Below are 20,578 nucleotides of genomic sequence, written 5' to 3' on the forward strand. Positions count from 1 at the left end.
AGGAAACAAAAGGAAAAAAAATATTGTGTTAGAGTTTTCTAGAGAAGTATATATCTCTATATCTATCATGCATTTATTCATCCATATATTTTCCATATAAAGAGATTTATTATAAGGAACTGGCTCACATGATCATGGAGGATGTAGAGTTCCATGTTCTGTTGTCTACAAACTGGAGACTCAGGAAAACTGAGTGTAGTTCCAGTCTGAGTTTGAAGGTCTGAAAACCAAGAGCACCAATATACAGGTCCCAGTCTTAGCGCAGGAGAGGAAACATGTCCCAGCTTATCAGTTAGGAAAAGACAGCAAGTTCTCTTTCCTCTACTCAGCTCTATGCATTGGATGATGCTCACTCACTCACACTGGGGAAGGCTTTACTCAGTCTCACAATTTACATGCTAATCTCATCCAGAAACACACACAAATATCTGGACATCCCATTACCCAGTCAGATTGACACTTAAAATTAACCATCTCATCCACACAATTATAGTAAATCTCTGAACTCTTACACTGTTGGTAGGAATGCAAACTAGTACAGCCACTATGGAGAACAGTGTGGAGATTCTTTAAAAAACTGGAAATAGAACTGCCTTATGACCCAGCAATCCCACTGCTGGGCATACACTTCGAGGAAGCCAGAATTGAAAGAGACACGTGTACCCCAATGTTCATCGCAGCACTGTTTATAATAGCCAGGACATGGAAGCAACTTAGATGTCCATCAGCAGATGAATGGATAAGAAAGCTGTGGTACATATACACAATGGAGTATTACTCAGCCATTATAAAGAATACATTTGAATCCATTCTAATGAGGTGGATGAAACTGGAACCTATTATACAGAGTGAAGTAAGCCAGAAAGAAAAACACCAATACAGTATACTAATACATATATATGGAATTTAGAAAGATGGTAACGATAACCCTGTATGTGCAACAGCAAAAGAGACACAGATGTATAGAACAGTCTGTTGGACTTTGTGGGAGAGGGAGAGGGTGGGATGATTTGGGAGAATGGCATTGAAACATTTATAATATTATATATGAAACGAATTGCCAGTCCAGGTTCAATGCAGGATACAGAATGCTTGGGGCTGGTGCACTGGGATGACCCAGGGGTATGGTACAGGGAGGGAGGAGGGAGGGGGGTTCAGGATGGGGAACATGTGTACATCCATGGTAGATTCATGTTGATGTATGGCAAAACCAATATAATATTGTAAAGTAATTAACCTCCAATTAAAATAAATAAATTTATATTAAAAAAAGAAAAAATCAATTATACTTCCTTAGCGTTCCAAAGTTTTTATATCTATATTTTGTCACTTAAGTCTTTGTGACTTAGATAGTAAAAACTTTATTTTTTTATTCTATTAGCTTGTTAAGTGTTTGAATTCTAAATTCTTTCTTGTGTGTGTATTATTCTTTCTTGTGTGTATATTAGATGCTTAGTTGTGTCCTGTTCTTTGTGACCCTGTGGACTGTATCCTGCCAGGTTCCTCTGTCCATGCATTCTCCAAGCAACAATGCTGGCATGGATTGCCATTTCATTCTCTAGGGGATCTTCCTGAGCCAGGGGTCAAAGCTGGGTATCCTGCATTGGAAGGCAGATTCTTTATGATCTGAGCCACCAGGAAAGCCCTTCTTCGTCTTTTTTCTTTTTTTCTATGCATTTAAGCAGAATGTCAACAAAGGTCTGTCTAGTCAAGGCTATGGATGTGAGAGTTGAACTGTAAAGAAAGCTGAGCACTGAAGAATTGATGTTTTTGAACTGTGGTGTTGGAGAAGACTCTTGAGAGTCCCTTGGACTTCAAGGAGATCCAACCAGTTCATCCTAAAGGAGATCACTCCTGGGTGTTCACTGAAAGGACTGATGTTGAATCTGAAACTCCAATACTTTGGCCACCTGATGCAAAGTGCTGACTCATTTGAAAAGACCTTGATGCTGGGAAAGATTGAGGGCAGGAGGAGAAGGGGACGACAGAGGATGAGAATGTTGGATGGCATCACCGACTCAATGGACATGAGTTTGGGTAACTCCAGGAGTTGGTGATGGACAGGGAGGCCTGGCGTGCTGCAGTTCATGGGGTCACAAAAGAGTTCGACATGACTGGGCGACTGAACTGAAGCATAATGCTTCATTAATTATTTACTTAATATATATATATAACAAATTCAATAGGAATTCTGAATGGCGGGGGGAAGAGCCTAAGTACTTCCTGTCATTGAGTATGAGAATTTGAGGGCTGGAGAAAACCTAAGAAAAACCTAGTATTTTTTCTTCTCTCATTTTATACAAGAAAGACTTACCTTATTGAAGCTGAAAAGCATTGTGATTATCAAAGATTCCCCAAGTGTGTAGTTTGTGGTTGAGGTAATGGCAGATACATTGCTTTTGCTCACCAGATCCTGTTTGGTTTTCTGAGTACACAGGAAGACTACACTTTCTGGCTACTTTTCAGTGAGATTACTGCCATATGATTTGTATGTAGGCTGAACCCCTTCCCCAAGCCCAGCTGTGAAAACTCCAGTATGATTAACCATTTTCCCTTTGCAGGTGATTTTCAAAACCCATCTTTTAAATATGAAATAAAAAATTACAAGATGGAAGTCACTGCATGAAAAAGAGCCTGCAAGAAGACCCACTTAAAATGCTTGATTGTAACATGGGCAAAAATTAACCTTATTCATGTTAAATCAATCAGATTTCATGCTTTAATTGTTACTGCAGCATAGTCTAGCCTGCTGTGCTTTATGCGGAATTTTTCTGGATGACAGTTGGATTTTCCCAAATAGTTAGAATTCTCACAAATTCTTTCCATCTCTACGTTCCTGTGGCTTTGAGAGTAACCAACAAACTTTTTATAACATAAAGACACACTTTCATGTTTTTTTTTAGGTTATAAAAGTACATAAACATCTACATAAGAAACTTTTTCTCAGAAAAATCAATATAAATGTTTTTCAGCTAATTTTATGTAAAGTACATACTTAACTAATTGCTTCATAATTTTTCCAGTGTTAGTGAATGATAAAGAGAAACTCAGAAGTTTCTGGATAAAATTTAATAATTATTTCAGCAATAATTTTTTCAGTTTCAATAATAAGAAATAAATTTAATAAAAATAACAACAAAAATAAATCTTTCAAAATCACAAAGATTGAGATAAATATTTGTGAAATTTATTGACTATGCCAAAGCCTTTGACTGTGTGGATCACAATAAACTGTGGAAAATTCTGAAAGAGATGGGAATACCAGACCACCTGACCTGCCTCTTGAGAAATCTGTATGCAGGTCAGGAGACAACAGTTAGAACTGGACATGGAACAACAGACTGGTTCCAAATAGGAAATGGAGTATATCAAGGCTGTATATTGTCACCCTGCTTATTTAACTTATATGCCGAATACATCATGAGAAACGCTGGACTGGAGGAAGCACAAGCTGGAATCAAGATTGCCAGGAGAAATATCAATAACCTCAGATATGCCCATGACACCACCCTTATGGCAGAAAGTGAAGAGGAACTAAAAAGCCTCTTGATGAAAGTGAAAGAGGAGAGTGAAAAAGTTGGCTTGAAGCTCAACATTCAGAAAATGAAGATCATGGCATCCAGTCCCATCACTCTATGGGAAATAGATGGGGAAACAGTGGAAACCGTGTCAGACTTTATTTTTTTGGGCTCCAAAATCACTGCAGATGGTGACTGCAGCCATGAAATTAAAAGACGCTTACTCTTTGGAAGAAAAGTTATGAGCAACCTAGATAGTATATTCAAAAGAAGAAACATTACTTTGCCGACTAAGGTCCATCTAGTCAAGGCTATGGTTTTTCCTGTGGTCATGTATGGATGTGAGAGTTGGACTGTGAAGAAGGCTGAGTGCCGAAGAATTGATGCTTTTGAACTGTGGTGTTGGAGAAGACTCTTGAGAGTCCCTTGGACTGCAAGGAAACCCAACCAGTCCATTCTGAAGGAGATTAGCCCTGGGATTTCTTTGGAAGGAATGATGCTAAAGCTGAAGCTCCAGTACTTTGGCCACCTCATGCGAAGAGTTGACTCATTGGAAAAGACTCTGATGCTGGGAGGGATTGGGGGCAGGAGGAGAAGGGGATGACAGAGAATGAGATGGCTGGATGGCATCACCGACTTGATGGACGTGAGTCTGGGTGAACTCCGGGAGTTGGTGATGGACAGGGAGGCCTGGCGTGCTGTGATTCATGGGGTCGCACAGGGTCAGACACGACTGAGTGACTGAACTGAACTGAACTGAAAATGTATTACTAATATTGGGATTTTTATTCCAATAACATATGTTTTATGGGATCAACTTCTTGAGATGAACATTGTCTCTAATTTGCTCTCATCTTTTATTTTTACTAGAATATAACTGTCCTGAGAGCAATTACTTGATGTTTTGTATGATATATATACATATATATGTATATATAAAACAAGAAACCAGTTTATTTCTGGGAAAACAATTTTTTGAGAGAGACAATTTGACAATTACTTTAGACAAAAATCATAAAACACATAAAAGTGAATATAAAATGACATTTCCTGTTTTGCCAATTTAAAAGTCTTCCCTAAGTATTACATGGTCAAGAAGAGGAGAAATAAATTGCTTGACCTATTTCTGACAATATGTTATTATGATAAATGAAAAATCTTTTATGTAATTTACATTTTAGGGTAAGTGATAACAAGTAGGCTTCCCAGGTGGCACTAGTGGTAAAGAATTGCACCTGCCAATGCAGGAGACACAAGAGACTCAGTTGGATCCCTGGGTCAGAAAGATCCCCTGGAGGAGGAAGTGGCAACCCACTCTAGTATTCTTGCCTAGAGAATCCCATGGACAGAGGAGGCTACAGTCTAAAGGGTCTCAAAGAGTCAGAGACAGCTGAAATGACTGAGCACACACACAACCATATATGACCCATTTTAAATGAAAACATGTATATTTATTTCCTTATTAAAAATTTTATGTTATCAATAATTTAGATACATTAACTTGAAAATGGTTTTAATTATGTTAAATTACATTGTGATCTTGGGGATGAGATTTATACTCTATATTAACCTTTCCTAATAACTCTGTAAACATTTCTGCAAATATAAGCAATGTGTGTGTCCTATTAGATTTAAACACTGAATATACATGTTCACTGCTATTAGTTTTCTATGACTGTCACAATCAAGTACACAGACTAGGTGGCTTAAAGCAACAGAAGTATACTCTCTCTGAATGCTCTAGGGGATAGTCTGTTCCATGCCTTTCTTTTGGCTTCTGCCGTCAATAGCAATCCTTGTCCTTTCTCAGCCTGTAACTACATTTCTACAATCTATACCTTCATCCTAATATATGGTTCTGCTTATGTGTCTCTTTTCTGTGTTTCTTCTCCTCTTCTTCCTACAATACCACACTGTATTAAGTTCTTGCTCCTCTCCAGTATAACTTCATCTTTACTTGATTACATTTGAAAGACTCTATTTCCAAAAATACATCAGATTCACAGGTATCTGGGGAAAAGTATCTGACCATATATTTGGGGGGCTGCACAATTCAACCCATAACAGTCATATATATCATCTTAGTCAATTCTATTTTGAGAAGGATGTTTAAAATCATAGATAGGATCATGGTATTAGATAAACTTGTTAGTAATCACATTTTGCCTTTATGGACTATACACCTTAAGAGACTTACTTAACTCTGTAGGCCTCAGTTTCTTCACAAGGAACATGTGCTACATTAGTACACACGCAAAAGATTTTAGGAGTGATTATATCCAGGAGAGTGCCAGGGATATGGTAAATGCAAAGTAAATTTCAGTGTCTGTTCTTCCTATTATTACAACTACTTGAGTTTTGAACAAGTTTCATGGAATGGTTCCATAGAGGGATTGAAATTCTCTCTACCTTTTACAATATCATGTTCATTTACCAGTTAATATGATAAACAAACATCTTGGTAAAGGCTATTTGAAAAATTTGGCCAGAATTCAATAATAATGATCAGTTTAGAACTAAAGAAAATGTGATATAGAAAGATGAATGGATAGATAGAGGTACATGTAAGAAAATATAGAATCAATAACAGCAAACATTTTTTATCCTCTGCTCAAATTCATGGGGGTATTAATAGGCTAAAATGCAGTTTGAATCTGTGAGGGGGTTGAAAGTATAATTACAGTATTCAGAATGACATTAGATGTTATTTTTAGGGATTTTGCTGCTGAAATTATTAGCACTGAACCCTACAAACAAAATGTTTTGGTTGGAGGACTCAATATTGTCAAGATGTCAGTTCTTCCCAACTTGATTTATAGATTCAGTGCAATCCAAACCAAAATCCCAGAAAGTTATTTTATGAATATGAACAATGTGAATCCTAAAGTTTATTTGGAGAGCTAAAAGACTTAGAATAGCCAACATAATATTAGAGGATAAGGACGACATTTGAGGACTGTTATCACTGGCTTCCAATAAAGCTATAGTAAGTGAGATAGTGTGATATTGGTGAAAAACGAGACAAATTGATCAACAGAACAAAACAGAGAGGTCAGGAATAGACCTATGTAAACCTTTGGACTGGGCATACACACCGAGGAAACCAGAATTGAAAGAGACACACGTACCCCAATGTTCATCGCAGCACTGTTTATAATAGCCAGGACATGGAAACAACCTAGATGTCCATCAGCAGATGAATGGATAAGAAAGCTGTGGTACATATACACAATGGAATATTACTCAGCCATTATAAAGAATACATTTGAATCAGTTCTGATGAGATGGATGAAACTGGAGCCGATTATACAGAGTGAAGTAAGCCAGAAAGACAAACACCAATACAGTATACTAACACATATATATGGAATTTAGGAAGATGGCAATGACGACCCTGTATGCAAGACAGGGAAAGAGACACAGATGTGTATAACGGACTTTTGGACTCAGAGGGAGAGGGAGAGGGTGGGATGATTTGGGAGAATGACATTCTAACATGTATACTATCATGTGAATTGAATCGCCAGTCTATGTCTGACGCAGGATGCAGCATGCTTGGGGCTGGTGCATGGGGATGACCCAGAAAGATGTTATGGGGAGGGAGGTGGGAGGGGGGTTCATGTTTGGGAATGCATGTAAGAATTAAAGATTTTAAAATTTAAAAAAAATAAAATAAAAAATAAAAAATAAAATAAAAAAAATAAAATGTTGATTACCATCAAAAAAAAAAAAAGACTACTGGACATCTACATGCAAAGAAAGGAATCTAGACACAGACCTTACACTTTTCATGAAAAGTAACTTAAAATGAATCTAAACAAAAAATCCTATAAAACTTCTAGTAGATAATAAGGAAGAAAAGCTGAGTTACTTTGAGTATGGTGATGACTTTTAGATATAACATAAGACATGATACACAGAAGAAATATACAAAGTTGTACTTAATTAAAATTAGAAATATCTGCTCTGCAAAAGACAATGTCAAGGATATAAAAAGATAAGTTACAGACTGAAGAATCTCTTTGAAAATGATATATCCGATAGAGAACTGTTATATAATATGTCTAAATAGCTCTTAAAACTCAGCAAGAAGAAACTAAACAGCCTAATTTTAAAATGGTCAGAAGACTTGAACAAACACCTCACTGAAGACATACAGATAGCAAGTAAGCATATGAAAACATGTTCAGCATGGTATCATTATGGAATATCAAATTAAAATAACACTGAGATACCACTACACACCAAGTAGAATGGTCAAAATCCAAAACTCTAACATGACAAATACTGGCAAGGATGTGGAGCGATGGGAATTCTCATTCACTGCTGGCAGGGAAGCAAAATGGTACAAGCACTTTGGAACACAGTTTGACATTCAACATATAGCACAAAACTTAGATATACTCCTTTTTTTTTTTTTTAGATATACTCTTATAATACAGGTGAACAATCATTCTCCTTGGTACTTACCTGTGCTGTGCTTAGTCGTTCAGTCATGTCCAACTCTTTGTGACCCCATGGAGTGTAGCCCACCAGGCTCCTCTGTCCATGTGGATTATCCAGGCAAGAATACTGGAGTGTGTTGCCATGCCCTTCTCAGGAGCAGTAAACATCTCCACATGAAAACCTGCAAATGGATGTTTCAGTTCAGTTGCTCAGTCATGTCCGACTCTTTATGACCCCATGGACGGCAGCCCACCAGTCTTCCCTGTCCATCACCAACTCCTGGAGCATGCTCAAACTCACATCCATTGAGTCAGTGAAGTCATCCAACTATCTCATTCTCTGTGGTCCCTTCTCCTCCTGCCTTCAATCTTTCCCAGCATCAGGGTCTTCCAATAAGTTAGTTCTTCGCATCAGGTGGCCAAAGTATTGGAATTTCAGCTTCAGAATCAGTCCTTCCAATGCATATTCAGGACTGATTTCTTTTAGGATTGATTGGTTTGATCTCCTTGCAGTCCAAGGGACTCTCAAGAGTCTTCTCCAATACCACATTTCAAAAGCATCAATTATTCAGTGCTCAGCTTTCTTTATAGGCCAACTCTCACATCCATACATGACTACTGGAAAAATCATAGCTTTGACTAGATGGACCTTTGTCAGCAAAGTAATATCTCTGCTTTTTAATATTTTGTCTAGGTTTATCACAGCATTACTTCCAAGGAGCAAGAGTCTTTTAATTTCATGGCTGCCGTCACCACCTGTAGTGATTCCAGAGCTAAAGAAAATAAAGTCTGTCACTGTTTCCATTGTTTCCCCATCTATTTGCCATGAAGTGATGAGACTGGATGCCATGATCTTAGTTTTCTGAATGTTGAGTTTTAAGCCTACTTTTTCACTCTCCTCTTTCACTTTCATCAAGAGGCTCTTTAGTTCTTCTTCACTTTCTGTCATAAGGGTCATGTCATCTGCATATCTGAGGTTATTGATATTTCTCCTGGAAATCTTGATCCCAGCTTTTGTTTCTTCCAGTCCAGCGTTTCTCATGATGTACTCTGCATAGAAGTTAAATAAGCAGGGTGACAATATACAGCCTTCAGTACTCCTTTCCCAATTTGGAACCAGTTTGTTGTTCCATGTCCAGTTCTAACTGTTGCTTCCTGACCTGTATGCAGATTTCTCAGGAGGCAGGTCAGGTTGGCTGGTATTTCCATCTCTTGAAGAATTTTCCACAGTCTTTTGTGATCCACACAGTTAAAGGCTTTGTCGTAGTCAATAGAGCAGAAGTAGATGTTGGCCATTTGATCTCTGGTTCCTCTGCCTTTTCTAAATCCCAATTGAACATCTGGAAGTTTATGGTTCATGTACTGTTGAAGCCTGGCTTGGAGAATTTTGAGCATTACTTTGCTAGTGTGTGAGATGAGCATAGTTGTGTGGTAGTTTGAACATTCTTTGGCATTTCCTTTCTTTGGGATTAAAATGAAAACTGACCTTTTCCAGTCCTGTGGCCACTGCTGTTTTCCAAATTTGCTGGTATATTGAGTGCAGCACTTTAACAGCATCATCTTTTAGCATTTGAAATAATTCAACTGGAATATAGTAGCTTTACTCATAATTGTCAAAGCTTGAAGCAACCAAGATATGCCTCAATATGTGAATAGATACATAAATTGTGGAATATCCAGATGATGGAATACCATTCAGCACTAAAAGAAGTGAGCTATTGAACCAAAAGACATAGAGTAAACTTAAATGCATATTGCTGAGTGACAGAAGCAAGTATGAAAAGGATACATACCATACAGTTCCAACTACTTGACATTCTGGGAAAGGCAAAATACAGATAGAGGAAAAGTGTCTGTGGTTGTCAAGGTTTATAGTGGGAAGAGACGAATTGAGTACAGAGCATTTGGGGGGTCAGAAAAATTATTCTGTATGATAATACACAAGGAATATTTATCATTATACTTTTTGCATACTCATAAAATGTACAATACTAACAGTAAACCCTAATGTAAATTATGAACTTAGGGTGATAAAGATGCGTCATTATACATGTGCCTTGAATGTGACAGATGTGTAGCTCTGATACAAGGTGTTAATTGAAAGGGGTTTTGTGTGTTTAGGTACAGGGTTATGTGGGAACTCTATACCTTGCTCTGTATTTTGCCATAAACCTAAACTTCTCTAAACTGTGGTTTCAATCACTTTATAGTTGCATCTGACTCTTTCAGCCCTATGGATTATAGCCCACTGGCTCCTCTATCCATGGGATTTCCCTGGCAAGTATAGAGAAATGGCTTGCCATTTCCTTCTCGAGGGGTCTTTCTGACCCAGGGATGAACCCATGTCTCTTATGTCTCCAACATTGGCAGGTGTGTTTGTTTGTTTGTTTGTTTGTTGCTACCAGGGCCACCTCTCTAAACCTTCAGTTCAGTTCAGTTCAGTCACTCAGTTATGTCCAACTCTTTGCCACACCATGGACTGCAGCATGCCATGCTTCCCTGTCCATCACCAATTCCCAGAGCTTACTCAAACTCATGTCCATTGAGTTGGTGATGCCTTCCAACTATCTCATCCTCTGTCATCCCCTTCTCCTTCTGCCTTCAATCTTTCCCAGCATCAGGGTCTTTTCCAATGAGTCAGTTCTTTGCATCGGGTGGCCAAAGTATTTTGAGTCTTAAGACTTAAATAAATCTAAACCTGAATTTAAATGAGTCTAACTCTAAACTTTAAAGTTTATTAATTAAAAAAAAATTGTTCACAGGTGAAAGTGTGACTTACTTCCAAAGAATAGTTGTAGAAACAGTTGTACTTTTTTCTAAAATAAGAGGAAGGAACAAACATATGATGACTGTTGTGAGGATTCATGGTCTATAATGGAAAAATTAACCTAGGCTCTTTGTAAATCCTTATGTAAGAAATCAAAGTTGGACACAGAATTTATGTAGTTTGTAAGTATTTATTTATTTATTTGGGTTTTTATTTTTAACAGTAATAAGCTCATGGATGCTAGAGACAGCTCACACTGGTTCACAAGAGTGCATTGTTAGAGTCTCTTCCCAACTCTGCCTTCAGTAATGTCTTTCAGGTCACCTAACATCAGTTATGGTGGGAGTATTCACACCATGGAATATGGAAAATTCTATGAATCAGAGTTTTGGTCCTTTGGGGAGGAATGTAGAGTCAACTGTTAAACAGCAGGGCATCAGTAAGATCTTTGAAACCTCAGATTGACCAGAACTTCTTTCTTCTCAGTCCATTTTTAGTGTGTAGCAGAGGCCATGACTCATTATTAGAATCTGAAAAATATAGGTTGAACTGATGAAGGCATTTGAAAATGATTTGCAGTGATGTTATGATCAAAGCCAATTGAGAGAATTTAGGTGGAAGTATAGTGAGAAATCGGTGAAGGCAATGGCACCCCACTCCAGTACTCTTGCCTGGAAAATCCCATGGACGGAGGAGACTGGTGGGCTGCAGTCCATGGGGTCATGAAGAGTCGAACACGACTGAGTGACTTCACTTTGACTTTTCACTTTCATGGACTGGAGAAGGAACTGGCAACCCACTCCAGTGTTCTTGCCTGGAGAATCCCAGGGACAGGGGAGCCTGGTGGGCTGCCGTCTATGGGGTCGCACAGAGTTGGACACTACTGAAGCGACTTAGTAGCAGCAACATAGTGAGAAATTAAGTTGAAATGAATTTGCTAAGGCATCTCTCTCAGATAGTAAGAAAAAGAATGCATTTTCATGTCAATGTATGGCAAAACTAATATAATATTGTAAAGTAATTAGCCTCCAATTAAAATAAATAAATTTATATTTAAAAATAAATAAAGAAAGAAAAACCATGAAAAAAAAATAGAATTAAAATAGGAAACTCAATATCCTCATTATAGTGGATGGCAGAGATACAAGAATAAATAAAAAGTTTTACATGTTGAAGAGAGTGAGACAAAGCCTTCATTTTTAGAAGAGTTCTGGGGCAAAAATCCAAAAGGCAAAATACAGATTAATAAATTGGTGTGTAGAGGTTTAAATTGGTGTGGAGGCATTAAAGAGCACTGTTCCGTTTGGAGAACCTGTTCTCTTCAGACTTTGGTTTGCTGCTACAGGTAGGTGCCTTGTTTCCTTGTAGAAAGCACAAGCTTCTCTGAGCGATATGTGCCTAACTTGTGAAACAAGTGTGATGAAATAGAAAGTCTGATTATGCTGGTAGAGAGAAAGGAAAAAATCCAAGGTATACAGTAGATAGATTATTTAAATAGGGAGAATATTCAAATGGAGAGGATATGAGGATATTATAGACTGAAATGGGAAAAGGAAAAAAAGGAGGAGTATTAGTATGGCAATTTTTAAAAAAAATCATTACTTTCAGGAAATAAGAATAGTTAACTTTTACTAAGGATAACATAGGTGTTTTTCTAAATGTTTTATGTGCAATATATATTTTAATTTTCACAAAATCTAAAAGTTAGGCAGTTTTTATTCCTATTTTTACAAGGAACTGAGAGATTTCTTATGCTGGAACCTGCCACAGATACAGAATTTTACCCAAAATTCTGACTCCTGATTGTGTAGGCTGGTAGACAGAAGCCTATAACTAGAGGCCTGTTTGATAACTTATCCAACTCATTTACTACTTTGCTCTCTATTTCCTTATTCAACAAATAGGCACAATGTTTTCTTTCCCATCTAAATTCTAGGGCTATTCTGAAATTTTACTTTATGAAAATTAAACTATGACAGATATGCAGAATATTTCTCATAAAAGATAGACAAAAGGACATAAGAATGTTAAGAGGATGGAAATTAAGTGGTTTAATCTTGAATGTCCTTGATTACTTCATTAATGTAGATAGGGTCATATACTAAAAAGGAAGAGCTATAGCATTGGAAGTGTAAGAGACAGAAAAAAGATCTGGACAAGTTAATACTGGATGACCCCCAGTAGTTTTACTATTTTTACTCTAGTTTGATAATGGGACATTTGCCAGACCATAACAAAGGAAATTCCAGATTATGATTTAGCAGATACTCTGTGCTGGCTTCAGTGCCATTTTGCCTTCTATTTAGTCTGTCAACATTCATACCATCTTCTATTAGTGTGTCAGACATACAATTCCACTCACTATGGAAACAGATTTCTCACGAGAATTTGAACATTAGGATGACAACAACTTTGGACACGTTTACCCACACAGAGTTTTCCTTTCTGAGTTTTTGCTTTTGCTTCACTGGCTGAAATAAGAAAATGCACAAATAAAGCCGGAAGAGTTTGGAGGTTTATTTTTGCTCTTTGTTTGAACCAGAATATGAGTTTGCTTCTATTTTCAGTGCTATTGTTGTTTAGTTAGTCCAAACGATTTCACTTTCCTCTTTACAATGCAGCAAATCTTAACAGCATAATGAAAGCATGGGTGGGAAACATTATTATTACATCTTTTGCTATTTTGGCTCAAAGAATCAGTGTGGAAAAAAAAGGCAAGGGGAAAATTATGACTATGCCCACCCATAATTGGAAAACCATCCCTAGTTTTTACAGTAATTAAAGTCCAGTTTCTGGCTGGAGGCTGTATGTGTATAAACCCCAGAGATAACATAAAAATGGCTTTAAAATGGCTTTATGGGCATCCTCTGACAGAGAGATGTTCAATCAGATTCCAAGAACTCAAGAACATGTGTTTTACAAGAAGGAAAGCCAAAATACAAACTTGCCTGTAAGAACTACAATTACCATATGGAAAATTGATCCCATAAACTAAGAAGAAAAACAATGAAGGCATATCTTTTGAACCCCACTATGCCAGTTAAGTGATATAGTCCTGCTTTTCATCCTAATTAAAAAATATGATGAGTTAAAGGGGATCATTTGATTAGTAATTCAAGTGTCATTTCTTTTTATCTTAGCAAACCTGCTACAGTCTAATACATTTTGTAAAAATAACCCATTTTTCCAAGGGAGAGATATGATTACTGTCATTGAGTTCCTGTACTATAAGTTATTTTGGGTTACTGTTTATGTTTTCGTTCAAGTAAAGGTGTATCTTGTTTAAGTTGAAAGGAGTCTCCCGATAAATAGGGAGAAAATAAATCATCTCTGCAGTTTGGGTATTTATTTATTCATTTTATTTGCTTATAATTAGTAAGGCAGAGTAGAGTTCAATGATGAGAGTATAAACTACAATTAGCATAAACTCCATCCTTATATAAAATATTTTACATGATTTTTACTATTAATTCCAAATGAAGCAGGAAATGATGCAAAAATAATGGTATTTTATCAAATTTTATGTTTTTTATAAGGCCTTATACTTTCCTTATGGTTTATAATATTTAAAATTTACTTTAGTCAATTTAAGAATACTTACTTTAATTGTTCCTTCTAGTTAATTACCATTTGCTGGAGGATTACTTCTATTTGTGTTTTATTATTTTGCATCATGCACTAATCTTTTTGCAGGGATTTTGTTTTTTGATAGAAAGTCACTGACTGTCTTGTAAAATTATCTCTCTAGAACAGATTTGCCTTTATTTCTGCTCTGCACTCTCTAAATATCGTGTGTTCTGGATCCAGTTTTTTATTAATCTTAGCAGGATTTCCCACAGTAGGGTAAATTTGAACTCCCTACCAGAACAAATATGGTGTTGTGGTATTTATTTGTTCCAAAAAGCTTCGTTTTCCCCTTTCAGATCCCTAGGGAGAAAAAAGGTTTTTTGCTGTGGATAGAATGTATGTATTCCAACTACCAGCTTTCATGAGTTCTGACTCTGCACAGAATTTTCACTTTCAACTCTGCCTCAGATAGTCTCGGATGTATTCTTCCATCCCCACTGTGCAGACATTAACTTCAAGATTCTTACTATTTAGATCTTATGCAAATCTGATGATCCTCCAGGATCAGGGCAGAATGAGTTTATATCCTTATTGCTCTGCCTTTTAGTTTCCTTTCCATTGGATAGCATTTAGGGACTTCCTTCTATTTCTAAATTCAATTCAGTAGGCTCAAATTCGACATTTTAGTCAGTTTGCAGTAGAAGATATTCCTCTTACTTTCTAGAAATCCAAAAGGACCTTTGCATTTATTTTATAAAATAGGACATTAGGTGCAGACTTGGATACTTTTGTAATCCATGGTTCATAACTCTTACCATTGTTCTTCTGCAGCCTGCTTTTACTTACCTTTTTGAATAATTAGTATGTTCAAGACTATCACTAAATAATACTCAAGATCTTGATGATAAGGTAGAACAGTGGGCAAAGTGAACTATTTTGAATGAGCAGTAAAAATGAATAATTCACAGTAAGACCCTGTCATATACATGAATTTTAACAATAAGCTGTTAAGTGTTAATAAGTTCCAAAAGTGGATACGACTATTATGCTCACTTTTGGGCTTCCCTGGTGGCATAGACAAAAAATAATCTGTCTGGAATGTGGGAGACCTGGGTTCGATCCCTGGGTTGGGGAGATCCCTTGGAGGAGGGCATGACAAACTACTCAAATATTATTGCCTTGAGAATCCCTATGGATACAGGAGCTTGGTGGCCTATAGTCCATGGGGTCGCACAGAACTGGACACAACTGAGTGACTAAACACAGCACAGAGCACAGCACATGCTCACTTTCAAAAGTCATGAGAGCAAAACAAAGCAAGATATTATTGACTACTAATTGCAGGATGAAGTTTGCCTTTGGTGATATCTGGAAACTTCTGTAAGAATAGGGTGGTATGAGTAGGAAACACTACATGGTTAGATGCAGATTTTTTTTTTCCAACTCAAAATAACATTATGTAATGTGGTGTTTCAAAGAATAGCAAAGAGAGATAAGAAAGCCTTCCTAAATGAACAATGCAAAGAAGTAGAGGAAAACAATAGAATGGGAACGACTAGAGATCTCTTCAAGAAAATTAGAGATACCAAGGGAATATTTCATGCAAAGCTGGGCACAATAAAAGACAGAAACAGTATGGATCTAACAGAAGCAGACGATATTAAGAAGACGTGGCAAGAATTCACAGAAGAACTATACAAAAAAAAAAAAAAAAGATCTTAATGACCAAGATTGTGTGATCACTCAAGAGGGCCTTAGGAAACATCACTATGAACAAAACTAGTAGAGGTGATGGAATTCCAGTTGAGCTATTTCAAATCCTAAAAGATAATCCTGTGAAAGTGCTGCACTCAACATGCCAGCAAATTTGGAAAACTCAGCAACGGCCACAGGACTCCAAAATGTAGGTTTTCATTCTAATCCTAAAGAAGGGCAATGGCAAAGATTGTTTAAACTACCACACAATTGTAGTCATTTCATATGCAAGCAAAGTCACACTCAAAATTCTCCAAGCTAGGCTTCAACAGTACATGAACCGAGAACTTCCAGATGTTCAAGTTGGATTTAGAAAAGGGAGAAGAACCAGAGATCAAATTGCAAACATCTGTTGGATCATAGAAAAAGCAAGGGGAATTCAGAAAAACATCTATTTTTGCTTCATTGACTATGATAAAGCCTTTGACTGTGTGATCACAACAAACTGTGGAAGATTCTTAAAGAGATGGGAATATCAGACCACTTTACCTGCCTGCTGAGAAACCTGTATGCACATCAGGAAGCAACAGCGAGAACCAGACATGGAACAATGGTCTGGTTCCATATTGGGAAAGGAGTACTGAAGGCTGTATACTGTCACCCTGTTTATTTAACTTATATGCAGAGTGCATCATGAGAAACACTGGGCTGGATGAAGCACAAGCTGGAATCAAGATTTCCAGGAGAAATATCAATAACCTCAGATATGCAGATGACACCACCCTTATGGTAGAAAGCGAAGAAGAACTAAAGCACCTCTTGTTGAAGGTGAAAGAGGAGAATGGAAAAGCTGGCTTAAAACTCAACTTTAAAAAAAAAAAAAACAACAACTAAGATTATGGTATCCAATTCCATCACTTCATGGCAAATAAACAGCATGTGTGGCAACTAATGTGAAGTCAAGCTTTATGAGAAAGGTGAAGAAAATATGATTTTATAGAGAAAAGATAAATACAGTAAGTCCCCTATACATGAACCTTTCAGTTGGGAACTTTCAAAGATGCAAACATGAGTTTGTATGTGTAATCACATAAGTTAGTTCACATGTCTGGCGTATATTGTTATGTGCATAGATCTTCTACAAAATTTTTTGTGCATTTTACTGTACAATGTGTTTATTTCACACCCAGGATGTCCTAAAGCAAGCACAAAAGCAGCAGTGATATAGCTGGTAATGCTAAGCAATGCCAGCTGTTGTACTGTACTGCAGTATAGGCTAAATTTGTTGGACTTAATGATTTCAGAGGGGAACTTAGTCACCAAAGACTTGATTATTTTCTCTTCTCTCTAGAAAAAAAAAAAAGGTGAGAATAACAATTTTTTTTTTCTGTTACAGTAAGTCCCCTACATATGAATATCTGGGAAATTTACAATTGCTAAGTGGACAAAGAGTGCCCTGGAACTGATTGTAAATTAATTTACTCTCTCTAACTTTCAGAATATTCTCCCTGACTGCTCCCTAGCCTGGGAGTTCTGAAGAATAGACCAGTTATTAAGGTATTTTCTAAGTAGCAGGTTAACTTCTTTTTTAATAATTTTATTTATTTATTTAGCCTGTGCTGGGTCTTCAAGGGTGTGCAGGCTTTTCTCTAGTTGCAGGGATCAGGGGTTACTCTCTAATTGCAGTGTGTGAGCTTCTCTGTTGTGGAGCACAGGCTTTAGTATGTGCAGGTTTAAGCAGTTGCAGCTCATGGGCTCAGTTGGGTTTCCTAGGTAGTGCAATGGTAAAGAATCTTCCTGTCAATGCAGGAGAGACCCAGGTTTAATACCTGGGTCAGGAAGATACCCTAGGAGAGGAAATGGCAACCTACTCCAGTATCTTGCCTGTCCATGCACAGAGGAGCCTGGCGGGCCTCAGTCCATGGGGTGGCAGAATCGGACACAGCTGAACATGCACGCATATGGGCTCAGTAATTGCAGCTCCTACGCACTAGAGCACAGGCTCAGTATTTGTGGTGTATGGGCCTAGTTGCCCTGCAGAACGTGGGATCCTCCCAGACCAGGGGTCAAACCCATGCCACCCACATGGCAGATGGATTCTTTACCACTGAGCCACCAGGGAAGCTTCTGGTAGATTAACTCAAGATGGTGTAGTCCCCTTTCTTCCTACTCCTTGCTAAGTACAACTATAAACCTTGGAAATAACATGAGACACAATCAAAGAAGAGTTCTCAAAGGTTCTAAGAAGAAGATGAACTTGTTTACAACACCAGGACTTGAGGAGCTATCTAGCGGCCACCCAGCAGAAGAGAGTGACCCAGATCCGTTATTTCTTGAACTTCAACCTAACAACAGAAGGAAGGTCAGGTAGGCTTATTCTGCCCTAGGGTGGAATAGGACTCTAACAGTATCAGGGAAGCCCAACAGTGCTGAGAATGGGTCAGGATCTCTGCCAACAATAAGCAACTACTGGAAATGCCCTCTTATTGGTTGTATCAGCAAATGCTCACTCATTAGACTTTTTCCCCCTATGGGATACTTGGTTTTAACTCATAAGTGAATAATCTTCCCATAAAGTAACACTGAAATGAAACTGAGAATGCATTCTTTCAAAAAGAGTTGCCTTTTTACCTCTGCTTTGAGAAGGACTCACTACCTGCTAAAAACTACTGCAGTCTCCTTCATGCAGCTTGTCTTAACATAAATAGCTTAGTTTCAGCTTTTCCGGTTTCAAATACGAGTCTCAGAATCACATACCAAAATGGTCACTGTCAGATTTAGCATTTACTTACAAAGTTGAATTCCAGTTTATCTCTCTTTATCATAAAATATTAATTCTTTAAAGGACATCAATGCATTAATCATCATATTTTATCTATACTGGCACAAAAGTAACTACCTTTTTGGACCCTGAATTTTAAATTATAACTAGGCTCAAACACATCTTTATTAATCAAAATAGGAAACATTAAAATCAACATATTTTTGTCAACAAGAAATGTTTGTTATTCCTATAGCATAAATAAACAGGCTTTGGGATTTGACAAACTCTTGGAAAGCATTTTCTGTGTCTTGCTGGTTGTGGAAACATTTTCCTTGAAAAAAGTTGAGATACTTGAAGAAATGGTAGTCAGTTGGCAAGAGGTCAGGTGAATGTGACTAATCAGGCAAAATTTCATAGCCCAATTTGTTCAACTTTTGAAGCACTGATTGTGCAACGTGTTGAGCATTGTTGGAGAGAAGAATTGGGCCCTTTTTGTTGACAAATGGCTAGTGCAGGCCTTGCATTTTTTGATGCATCTCGTCGATCGGCTGAGCATACATCTCATATGCAATTGTATCACTGGGATTCAGAAAACTGTAGTGGATCAGAAGGGTAGCAGACCACCAAACAGAAATAAGTTTTTTGGTGCAAGTTTGGCTTTGGGAAGTGCTTTGGGGCCTCTTCTCAATCCAAACATTGAGCTGGTCTACACTGGATGTTGTATAAAATCCACTTTTCATCGCACATTACAAACCAGCTAATGGTTCATTGTTACACAGAATAAAAGACAACACTTCAAAACGACAATTTGTTTGATTTTTGGTCAGCTCTTGATGCACACACTTATCAAACTTTTACACCTTTCCAATTTGATTCAAATGTCAAATGACTGTAGAATGGTTGACACTGAGTGCTTTGGCAACTTCTCCTATAGTCATAAGAGGATCAGCTTTGATGATTTTTCTTTATTTGTCATTGTCAACTTTCAATGACCAGGCACTACACTCCTAATTTTCAAGGCTGTCCTCTCCTTTGCAAAACTTGAGCCACCACTGCACTGTATTCATTAGCAGTTCCTGGGCCAAATATTTTGTTGATGCTGCAAGTTGTCTCTGCTGCTTTATGACCCATTTTGAACTTGAATAAGAATATTTCTCCAATTTGTTTTTTGTCTAACATCATTTCCTCAGTCTAAAATACCTATGAAATAAATAGCAAGTCATAAATCATTAGCAAAATCATAAGAAGTAATGCACATTAAAATGATGTGTAACATAACCATATTTAAGAATGTATTCCAACATACAAAAGCAAAGTTCAACAATGCAAAGCCACAATTATTTTTACCCCAAACTAATAGAATCTATTTATTTGTAGAAGCACAGACCTTCAGAGAAACTACAGAGCAGCTGCTCAAGTAGACTTTTTGATTCAGTTCAGTTCAGTTCATTCGCTCATGTCTGACTCTTTGATACCCCATGGACTGCAGCATGCCAGGCTTCCCTGTCCATCACCAACTCCCAAAGCTTACTCAAATTCATGTTCATCAAGTTGGTGATGTCATACAACTGTCTCATCCTCTATCATTCACTTCTTCATCTGCCTTCATTCTTTCCCAGCATCGAGGTCTTTTCCAATAAGTCAGTTCTTTGTATCAGATGGCAAAAATATTGGAGTTTCAGCATCAGTATCAGTCCTCCCAATGAATATTCAGGATTGATTTCCTTTCGGATTGACTAATTTGATCTCCTTGCAGTCCAAGGGACTCTCAAGAGTCTTCTCCAACACCACATTTCAAAAGCGTCAATTTTTCGACACTCTG

Source organism: Ovis canadensis, chromosome 4 (assembly GCF_042477335.2).
Source record: "Ovis canadensis isolate MfBH-ARS-UI-01 breed Bighorn chromosome 4, ARS-UI_OviCan_v2, whole genome shotgun sequence".
Classification (NCBI taxonomy): domain Eukaryota; kingdom Metazoa; phylum Chordata; class Mammalia; order Artiodactyla; family Bovidae; genus Ovis; species Ovis canadensis.